The sequence below is a fragment of the Balaenoptera ricei genome, chromosome 20, assembly GCF_028023285.1.
Source record: "Balaenoptera ricei isolate mBalRic1 chromosome 20, mBalRic1.hap2, whole genome shotgun sequence".
NCBI classification, from domain to species: Eukaryota; Metazoa; Chordata; class Mammalia; order Artiodactyla; family Balaenopteridae; genus Balaenoptera; species Balaenoptera ricei.
In genome coordinates, this window is record NC_082658.1 from 61,904,169 (window position 1) to 61,915,427 (window position 11,259).

The following is an 11,259-nucleotide window of genomic DNA, read 5'->3' on the forward strand; positions in this document are numbered from 1 at the left end:
CTCCCCCGTCCTTCCCCACAGACACATCCGTACGCGGTGCTGCCGATTCTGCCTCCAGAGCTTCGCTTCTCTCCACCCCAAAGTCGCCGCTGGTGGTCCCTCCTCACTGCCTGCTCCCAGCATCCACCCCCATCGCTGCCCTGGGTCCCCGCACCCCACTCCATGATGCTCCGGGGTCCTCGCCTACACGTCATTCCAGAGCACACCTGGGCGTGCCTGGCCCCCACCCCACGTGCTTTGCTTGCAGTCACCTGACCAGGTAGTTAAGAAGAGTGTCAGGGGCTTCCCTGGTGGTGCAGTGGTTAAGAATCCGCCTGCCAATGCAGGGGACAAGGGTTCGAGCCCTGGTCTAGGAAGATCCCACATGCCGCGGAGCAACTAAGCCCTGCGCCACAATTACTGAGCCCACGTGCCACAACTACTGAAGCCGCGAGCCTCGAGCCCAGTGCTCCACAACGAGAAGCCACCGCAATGAGAAGCCCGTGCACCGCAACGAAATCTCTGCAACTAGAGAAAGCCCAAACACAGCAACGAAGACCCAATGCAGACAAAAATTAATTAATTAATAAAAAAAATAAGAGTGTCAGGCAACAGGAAAGGATACTTGTGAAATAACGTTAAGCAAAAAATAAAACTTGGAGCTGACTGATAAAGGGTAGAGGATTTCCTTTTGGGTTGATAAAAATAGTCTCAGTGTGATGGTGGTTGCACAACTCTGTGAATACATTAAACAACTATAGAATCATACTCTTTAAATGAACAAATCAGGGACTTCCCTGGTGGCGCAGTAGTTAAGAATCCGCCTGCCAATGCAGGGGACACGGTTCGAGTCCTGGTCTGGGAAGAGCCCACATGCCACGGAGCAACTAAGCCTGTGCACCACAACTACTGAGCCTGCGCTCTAGAGCCCGCGAGCCACAACTACTGAAACCTGTGCATCTAGAGCCTGTGCACCGCAATGAGAAGCCCGTGCACCGCAACGAAGAGTAGCCCCCGCTTGCCGCAACTAGAGAAAGCCCGCGCGCAGCAACAAAGACAACACAGCCAAAAATAATTGATTAATTTTAAAAAGTCACCGTTTAAATACATGAATGAATGAATGAACAGATCAGATGGCATGTGAACTCTATCTCAGTGTAGCCATAATAACAACAAAGCCTCCATCAGGCATGACCAATACCACCTGCCTACGTATCAACAGGGGCAGCAAGTTCTCCAAAAGCACTCAAAGTGGATGTCCCGGCTGGGTGCAGTTACTACAGGGGATTTTCTCTCTCACTACCAAGGATTAGGAGCAGGTGGCAGTACTGATCCTCGCCCCCTTTCTGGCTTGCTAACAGAACCCCAGGTGGCAGTGACATGCACGCCCCAGAGGATGAATCAGGCGTGGTCGAAGCCAATCAAATGACCCCTTTCCCCTTTGCCAGTGATTGGTCTAAGGGATGGGCGTGTGACTAACCCTGGCCAACAGGAAGGAAGGGGGATTAGGCAGTGAGGCTCCGACCTCCTCCCTCCCCTCCTGCTTTGGCCACTGTTTTGTGAAAACATGTATCTGCAGCTATGGCAGCCACCTTGCAACCGTGAGGTGACAAAGCTGATGTGAAAACCAACACACTGAAGGTGATGGAGGAAAGGGCTTGTGTCCCTGATCACATCTTTGAACAGCACAAACAACCCCGAGAACAACTACATCTGGACTTCTTGTTCAGTACCCCTGCAAATGTCCCCACCGTTGTGCATGTTTTCTGGGACTTGCGTCAAAGGGTCCTACAGAATTCAGAGCTACACAAATACTGGGTCAAGGGGATCTTAGTTCCTGGCTCACACATTCAGCAGAACCCCATGGGAGAGAACGATGGTTGGGACCCCGAAGCCTAGTCTCCAGGGCAAGGCCAGCTCTCCCTGCAGGACTGGGACCATCGCTTCACGTCTCTGAACCTTCATTTCCTCAGGGATGAAATCATGAAATGAGAAAGCTGAATCCAGTGCCCTCTAAGGTCGCTTCCCTCTCCAACCTCCTGTTAATCAGGGTCCAGGACAGAAGTCCTAACTCTGCACAGGCCACAGACGCAGCAGGCCGCCAGCACCTGCTCCAGATTCCACTCCACAGAGCTCCAGCTCTGTTCTTCCTGCTGTCGGGGGTGACAGCTTGGATTCTGGGGAAAATGAAAAAACCATGGAAGGAGAATTGCCACCCCCTTAAGAATAAAGGTTGTCCAGGGTTGAAGAGTAAAACCGGCCATCCAGAGGCTCAGGATGAAATCTGGTGGGGCTGACCATGGCCGCGTCTGTACCTGGTACCTCTGTTGTTGACATGTTGTTTTCACACACGGCAAAATGACATGTACTCACAGTACAAATTTAAACTCACAGACGTGTTTAAGACAGTAAAAGTGCCCTCCCCAACCTCCCTAATCCTGCCCCCCACCCCCATGGTGCACAGTTTTGAGTACTGTTCCAGACATTTTTCTGTACTTATACAAATATGGTGCCATATATTATAGAATCAAAAATGCTAGTGATGACATATCCTGTGAAAACGTGAAGAGGGTACGCAACCTGGAATTAGTGAACTGGGACATATGCATGTATACATACACAGATTTATTATTTTTTTTCTGAGTACTTTACGTATTTTATTTTATTCAATGTTTACAACAATCTTATGATGTAGGTACTATTATTATCTTTGGTTTTTTAATTTTTATTTTTTTAACATCTTTATTAGAGTATAATTGCTTTACAATGGTGTGTCAGTTTCTGCTTTATAACAAAGTGAATCAGTTATATATATATACATATGTCCCCATATCTCTTCCCTCTTGCATCTCCCTCCCTCCCACCCTCCCTATCCCACCCCTCTAGGTGGTCACAAAGCACCGAGCTGATCTCCCTGTGCTATGCGGCTGCTTCCCACTAGCTATCTATTTTACATTTGGTAGTGTATACATGTCCATGCCACTCACTTTGTCCCAGCTTACCCTTCCCCCTCCCCGTATCCTCAAGTCCATTCTCTAGTAGGTCTGCATCTTTATTCCCATCTTGCCCCTAGGTTCTTCTGACCATTTTCTTTTTTATTTTTTTAGATTCCATATATATGTGTTAGCATACGGTATTCGTTTTTCTTTCTGACTTACTTCACTCTGTATGACAGACTCTAGGTCCATCCACCTCACTACAGATAACTCAATTTTATTCCTTTTTATGGCTGAGTAATATTCCATTGTATATATGTGCCACATCTTCTTTATCCATTCATCTGTTGATGGACACTTAGGTTGCTTCCATGTCCTGGCTATTGTAAATAGAGCTGCAATGAACATTTTGGTACATGACTCTTTTTGAATTATGGTTTTCTCAGGGTATATGCCCAGTAGTGGGATTGCTGGGTCGTATAGTAGTTCTATTTTTAGTTTTTTAAGGAACCTCCATACTGTTCTCCATAGTGGCTGTATCAATTTACATTCCCACCAACAGTGCAAGAGGGTTCCCTTTTCTCCACACCCTCTCCAGCATTTATTGTTTGTAGATTTTTTGATGATGGCCATTCTGACCAGTGTGAGATGATATCTCATAGTTTTGATTTGCATTTCTCTAATGATTAATGATGTTGAGCATCCTTTCATGTGTTTGTTGGCAATCTGTATATCTTCTTTGGAGAAATGTCTATTTAGGTCTTCTGCCCATTTTTGGATTGGGTTGTTTTTTTTTTTTTTTTTTTTTTTTTTTTTAAAGGGATTTTTTTTTTTTAAAATTTTATTTATTTATTTATTTATGGCTGTCTTGGGTCTTCGTTTCTGTGCGAGGGCTTTCTCCATTTGTGGCAAGTGGGGGCCACTCTTCATCGCAGTGCGCAGGCCTCTCACCATCGCGGCCTCTCTTGTCGCGGAGCACAGGCTCCAGACGCGCAGGCTCAGTGACTGTGGCTCACGGGCCCAGCCGCTCCGCGGCATGTGGGATCTTCCCAGACCAGGGCTCGAACCGGTGTCCCCTGCATTGGCAGGCGGATTCTTAACCACTGCGCCACCAGGGAAGCCCTGGGTTGTTTTTTTGATATACATAGATTTTTAAAAAATAAAAGTAAGACTCACCCCACCCACATGGTCAAGAAACCTGTTTTTTAACAACTGTCTCGCGGACATCTTTCTAACAACACATTCATCCCAGTCTATCTTGAAGATGCCTGGTATTCCATACTACTGGACACACACAATTTAGTTTTCATCACTCTTCTGTTCATGGAAATTCCTACTTTATTCCCATTATTTTTGCTGTTACTCTTGTCCATAGCTCTTCTTGAATATCCATGAGTACTTCTCTGGGCTAAGTTTCCAGAAGTGGGAACACTGTATCAGAGGTTTATATATTGATATTTAACATTTAATGTTAAGATTTAACATACTAACATCTCCAAATCACTCTCCAGAAAGATCCTGTTTATTCATCCTTCACCAACAGTGTATGAAAGCATCCATTTCTGCATAATTGTGCCCAAACCGAACATCACCACCATTTTTTGTTTCTTCCAATCGGGTAAGTAAATATTGAGGTCATCATTGCTTTATTTTACATGACTTTCTAGGGAAGTCAAGCTTCCCTTCATTCTTACTAATACTTCTCATTTTTTCTAAGCGTTGCCTGTGAATCCCTTCTTTGACTGGATTGTTTGTCTTCTCTATTTTTGTGGAGCTCTTTGTATCATGGTTATTACAGAGTGACTGTTGGGTATTGCCTGTGATGTATTGCAAATATTTTTCTCAGCCTGTTTTCCCCCCCAGTCTGTTTTTAATCTCTTAATTTTGTTTATGGTGTCTTGTTGAACAGAAGCTTTTCATTTTATGTGGTGAAGCGTGCCCGTCTCTCTTCTGGGTGTTGTGTCTCCCTCGAGGAGGATGGATCTAAGCTGCCCCCAATCCCAACACAGCGGCCAGGTGCCCCCCCCGCCCCCCGCGGGGATGTCATCCTCCCCCAGCTCAGGGCGCAGGTGCCCATTCTGAGCTGTAGCATCTCTGGGCTCCCATCTGATGAAGGAATCTACTGCCCTCTCTTCCCAGCTGGTACCACACTTTGGGAAAGCACTGTCTTTACGGCGTCTTGATACCTGTCTTCCTTTGTTGTCTTGTTCAGAATTTTCTCAGCCTCTTCTGCTCTGTGGGTCAGACTCGGGTTCCCAACAAGCGCTGTGGGGCCCCGGCCGAGCGGCACAAACACTCAGGTGAGCATTAGGGAGCTCGGCAGACGCTGTTTTCTCTAAAGGGAAGAATCGGGCTGTTTTTAATGATAGTTTTGAGGTCCAGCACTTGAGGTTGGGGTCAGGGAGAGCCGCAGGGCTGGGCTTGCCGTCGTGAGCGTTCACGAGTTGAGCAGCTGCCCAGGTGCCACCCCGCCCGCTGCATCTACCACCCTGGGGACCCAGGTGTCTCCAGGGAGCACATGTCCCTCCTGAGGGGCACCGGGTGGCCCCTGGGCGCTCAGCACCTGAGTCACCACCCACCCCATCCCTCCTCCTGCGCTGGGGTCAGGAGCCAGATTCTGGTCTGATGTGTGGCCCAGAGGTGATAGGGCAGCCTCAGTTTCCCCACATCGACTTTTAAACCATTTTAACCACATCTAAGCCTACATAGCTCAGTGGCATTAGGTATATTCACATCGTCATGCAGCCATCACCACCAGAGCTTCTTCATCTTGCAAAACTGAAACTCTGTCCCCGTTAAATAACTCCTCCTCCCCCTCCCCCAGCCCCTGGAGCCCCCATCCCACCTTCTGTCTCTGTGGATTTGATGACTCCAGGGACCTTGTACAAGTGGAGTCATACAGTACTCGTCCTGCTGTGACTGGCTATTTCACTCAGCACAAGGCCCTCCACGTTCATCCACGTTGTACACGTCTCAGGATTTCCTCCCTTTTAAAGGCTGGATGATACTCCACTGTGTAGACAGACCTTCTGGCTACAGCGAATGGTGCTGCTGGACAGGGTGGGCACCACGGCGGCTGCTGAGACAGGACGGAAGGAGCTGAGCAAATGCTTCTCAGCCTCCTGCACGAAGAAAGGCCCCCTGATCAGGCCAGCCCCCAGGGGCCGGGCAGAGATCAGCACGTCCGGGCTTCTCCTCGCTGGGCCCTCCTGGGGGATCCGCTGGAGGTCCTCCCGACTCCCCGGGCTCTGGCTGGAGGCCACCTGCACTGCCCATGCTGTGGTCCCCACCCAGCTCAAGCATCCCCTCACCGGACCCAAACGGCCGCCTCCTCCTGACCCCCAAATTTCTACCACTGGGGGCCACTGGGAACTCATGGTGTCACCAGAAAATGCCCCCAATCCTCGGCCTCTTCTCTGAGTGTCCCGTCGCCCTCTTGGCTCTCAGGGAAGCGGCCGTGTGCCCCGACCCTCCCCAGGGCTGCTTGCCCCACGCTCTCTCCGGAAGGGGCGGATTTGGGCTCACGTCTGCAGTAAGGAAGCATTTCTCCCTGCGGCCATCCGCTCCGGCCACTTCCAGGAAGGTGGTTAGTCTGTGTCCCGCCTACACCCGCGCCCCATCCCCGCCCTTCTCTCCCCACATGTCGCCATTCCCGGCAGCTCCAACAATGACTTTCCGTGAATCCTCCACCTCTGTCTCCCTGGTCCACACTCTTCCCTCCGACCCACATGAACCACCTCTGCCCTCGTCATCCTGCTTCAGAGTCACTACTGGTACCCGAATCACCTCCAGAATGTCTGCTTCAGCCGTCCCCCCACCCCCAGACTCCCGCCCGCCCCGCAGCCCATCTCCTGGGCCTCGTCCAGCTGCACCAGCTGTGAAAATAAAGACATGTGTCCACCCAGGTTGGCAAACAGCCACTGCCTGGGCCTCCGCACATCGGCCTCCGGAGCTCGCGTGGGATTTCACAGCGCTCCTCCCCGCTCCCCATGCACGGCCTCGCCCGACGCCCGGGCCCTTGCTGCCCAAGAGCCGGCTCCTTCCTGCCCCCGGCTTCGGACTGTCCCCCACGAGCAGGCAAACGGGCTGCATCGTTCCATCGTTCCATCCTTTTCCTCCAAGAAACTGACCACGACATCCCTCCCTAACCTCACATCCCTTCCCGCGATCTGCCCTTTACACCAACCCCCTCCCAAGCGAGGTCTCGGGCCCCCACTTCCTCCTGTGTCCTCTCTCCCACCTCTGAGGCCGTGGGTCCCGCCCGTTCCTGAAACCATCTTGTAAAGTCACCAGCTGCGCACATCTTGCCCCATCCAATGGTCTACTCTCAGTGCTCGTCTTACGCAACCTCTCGCAGCATTGGTCCACCACTTCCTCTTTCTCCAATCGCTGGCTTCCAAGATGCCCCTCGGCCTCCCCAGAGGCTACGTGTTGGAGGACCAGGAACCGTAATCCCGCGGTTTTCTTCTTTTCTCCTGGGCTCCAGGGGCCTGTAGTTTCCTATCTACTCAACTTCTCTACTTGGCTGTCGAAAAGGTGTCTCGAGGCTGACGCTCATTCCCCCGGCCTTCGCCAGCGCAGGTTCAGCAGATGCCCGGCTCACACAACCGCACTCCTCGTAGATTCCCCTCCCCACACGCGGTTCAAGCACGCGCTCCTCGTAGATTCTCCTCCCCACACGCGGTTCAAGCGCACGCTGCCTCTGCTTGAAAGCTGATCCGAACCTGCCTGCTCCTCCCCATCTTCCCTGCTGTCATCCTGTCTGAGCTCCCACAGCGCTCACCTGACCTCCTTGCCAGGCTTTATTATTTTTGCTTTATTTTATTTTTACACTCTTGTCCCACCACAATCACTTCTCTGCTTGACTTCCAAAGACAATGTTTAAGAATGTAAGTTAGACCATGTTCAGAACGCTCCAATTACTTCTGACAAGCCTGGGAGGTTCTTACCCCTTCCCGCTTCTAGACAGTCACCTCCACATTCTGCCGCCCACACTGGCCCCCCTGCTACACCCCCAACACACACACACACGCCCCCCTCCACACACAAGTGGCATGCTCCTGCCGCAGGGCCTTTGCACACGCTGTTCCCGGTCTATCAAGCTCCACCCCCCCCATTTTCATAAGACTCCCTCTCATATCTTTCGGGTATCTGTTCAAACTTTGTCACCTACTCAAAGAGGCTTTCTCTGTCCATCCTTCCTAGAACAGCACCTGCCCTCACCAGTCACCCGATTTTCTCCCCCTGCTCTGCTTTTCTCCCCAGTGCTTATCTACACCGTCATCTTGTATATTCCTCTCCTTCTCGCTTGCCTCCCTCATCAGAACGTGGCCCTCCAAAAGGGCCTGGGCCGAGTCTGTCTCATTCACAATTGTAGCCACAGCACCTGGCACAGAAGAGCCACGTGGAATATTTGCAGATGACGCTCAGGTTGCTCAGATGCAACAGTGAAAGCATTCAAGTCAAGAAAACAAACACCAGGTTACCACTTATTCACAGACAAACGCAACCAGCTATTTCAAACGGTAAGATTGTGCGAGTAGTTAGAAAAAATAAATGCTTTGCAGAAAAAAATAAGGAGTTCCCCCCCTCCCACGCTTTAACCCCAAATCTGTCTGGTTTTTATACTTTTGAAGAGGGGGTCATAGTGACTAAATCAGGTCACTTACTGAAAAAGGAAAAGTTAATTCATTTTTACAAGGAGAGAAATAGAACATGGTCAAATCCCAGTACCCAGTACCCGCTACCCAGTGGACAGATCTGACGGGCATTTGTGTACAAAGGATGTGGGGGTGAAGGTGCAGGACTTAAAATTCTCATGTGACATAAAAAAGCACATTTAAAATCGATAAAGTGAATACAGGTCAGTGTAAGTTACTATTTATAAATATGGAGGTAACTAAACCATGAGCTTGTATTACTACGGAAAAAAAGTAAATATACTTTTCAAAAGCATATGCATCCATACCCCACAAGAACACCCCAATAAATCCCAAATGAACCAAGGATTTAAAATAGAAGAAAGTTCTGGAAGAAAACTTTGGAGCACTCCTTCATAACAGGGCTCCTTTATAACCCTGGAACAGGGAAGGGCTTTGACTTATAATCCAAAGGCATAAAAGAAAAGATAAAAATAAAAAACTCCTACGTGGCAAAAACCAACACACCATCATAAGCAAAGACAAACAACCAGCTGGGGAAACTATCTGCATCTCAAATCACCAGCATCATCTCTCTAACGCACCCAAAGCTCCAAGATGAGATTTCTAAACACTCAGTAAGAAAAAAATGGGCAAAGGAGTCGAAAAGGCAAGTCACAGGAAAAGGAACACAAATAGGATTTTAAAGCACACTCAGCCTCATTCACAAAATGCACATTGAAACTAAATTCAGGGACTTACCTGGCAGTCCACTGCTTAAGACTCCGCGCTTCCAACGCAGGGGGTGCGGGTTCCATCCCTGGTGGGGGAACTAAGATCCCACATGCTGCGCAGCACGGCCAAAACAATTTTAAAAAACAACTAAATTCGGATGCCGCTTTTTACCTATTAGGATCGGCAAAAATCCAACGGTCTGACAGCATGCTCTGTGGGCCAAGCTGTAATGATGAGAGAAGCCAGTCCAGCTCCCACGGAGGCAAAGTGGCAGTTTCTACCCAAAGCACAAATGCAGGCACCCTCTGACCCAGTGATCATATGTGAGACTTATTCAGATGAAGCCATCTATGCACGTGCACATTAAAATGTACAGCATTGTTGTAACTGCAAAGCACTGCGACTGACACCCCCATGTTCATCCTTGTGGGGTGACTTCGTGCCCCAGTTTGCCTGGGACAGTTTACACCTCTGCTCCAGTGTAATTAGCAACAGACACCCCCACGTGCACTCTTGGAAGGGTCCTGGTTTGTACGACACATCATCCAGCCACCCCACCCCTCCCCAGGGGAGCAGATACATAACTTATGCTACCCTCACGCAGTGGAACACCAGACAGCAGAAACAAAAAGTGAGAATGCTCTTTGTATTGACGGGAAAATGTCTCCATGATACATCATTAAGGGAAAACAAAACAAAACAAAAAGCAAAATGCAGAAGATGTGCCTAGCCTGACACCTTTCAGGTTAAAAAGATGGAGAGCATATGATATTCACACCTGCTTGTATTAAGACACTCAGGAAGGATACACAAAATAACTGATAACACGGTTACCAGTGAGATTGTGTATGGGGAGAGGAAGGGAGGGGAGGGGAGGGGAGGGATGACTGAGCAGACAGGGGACTTTTCACTGTATATCTTTCCATAATTTTTACATTTTTGAGCCAAGTAAAAATAAGTTTTTGAACCTATTCAAAGAATTAAACTTAAAGATGAAAAAGTGTATACATTGTCACAGAACACAATGCTGATTCTTCCCCTCCCTAAATTTTAGCCAGCTTCACTGCTATTCACCTAAAAGATTACATTTCCTGGCCTCCTGTGAAGCTAGGTGTGGCCAAGAGACTAAATTCTGCCCAATGAAACATAAGTGAAAGTGTTAAATGGGTCTTCTAGGAAGACTTAAAAGGGACAGGGCACTCTTCCTCTACCCTGCCACCTGGAATACAGTTGTGATGACTGGAACTCTGGCAGCCATCTTAGCTCATGAGGACAAATGCCACTTCCTTGGGGATGTCAGAGTGGAAAGGGGTCTGGGTCCCTGAGGATTTGATGACTCTAACATACCAGCCTTGGACTCTCCACCTCTGGACTTCTTCTTTTTGGTGAGAAATAGGTAGTTTCTTACCTAAGATAGTATTGCTCAGGTCTCTATTCCTTACAGGTTAACCCAATCCTAAATGATCCACAAGTGTACCAATAAAATACCAAAAGGTTGTTAATTCTGGTAACCCATTTTTTGATGTGATGCCCAGAGCTTTGTATTGTCTTTGTACTTTTTGGTATTTTCTGTACTGAACATGTATTTTAATAACAACTGTCACTTTAAAACAACGGCATTTACACTACTGCAGGAAACGCATCTTCCGGCTTCTGGTTTCATGGTCAGAGACTTTCCCTTTCAAAGGTGGCAATACTGCTGCTGCTGAGGGTACCACCTCCCACAGCCACTCACAGCAGCCCTTGAGACCTCACCACATCTCTGCTCTTGTGCGGCAAGCTTGGAGCCGCAAGTTAAGGAAGAGCGCCTGCTGCTTTAAACTGTGAACAGGCCGGAGAAGATGCCTGGGTCCAGGTCTGATCCAGATTTGCCAAATCCCCAGGCTCCCACGAGTCTGCTCTCTGCTGGGAGACAGGTTTCCATTGTCTGAAGGAGGGGAGGAATCCTCCATGGCCTGGGGACACAGACA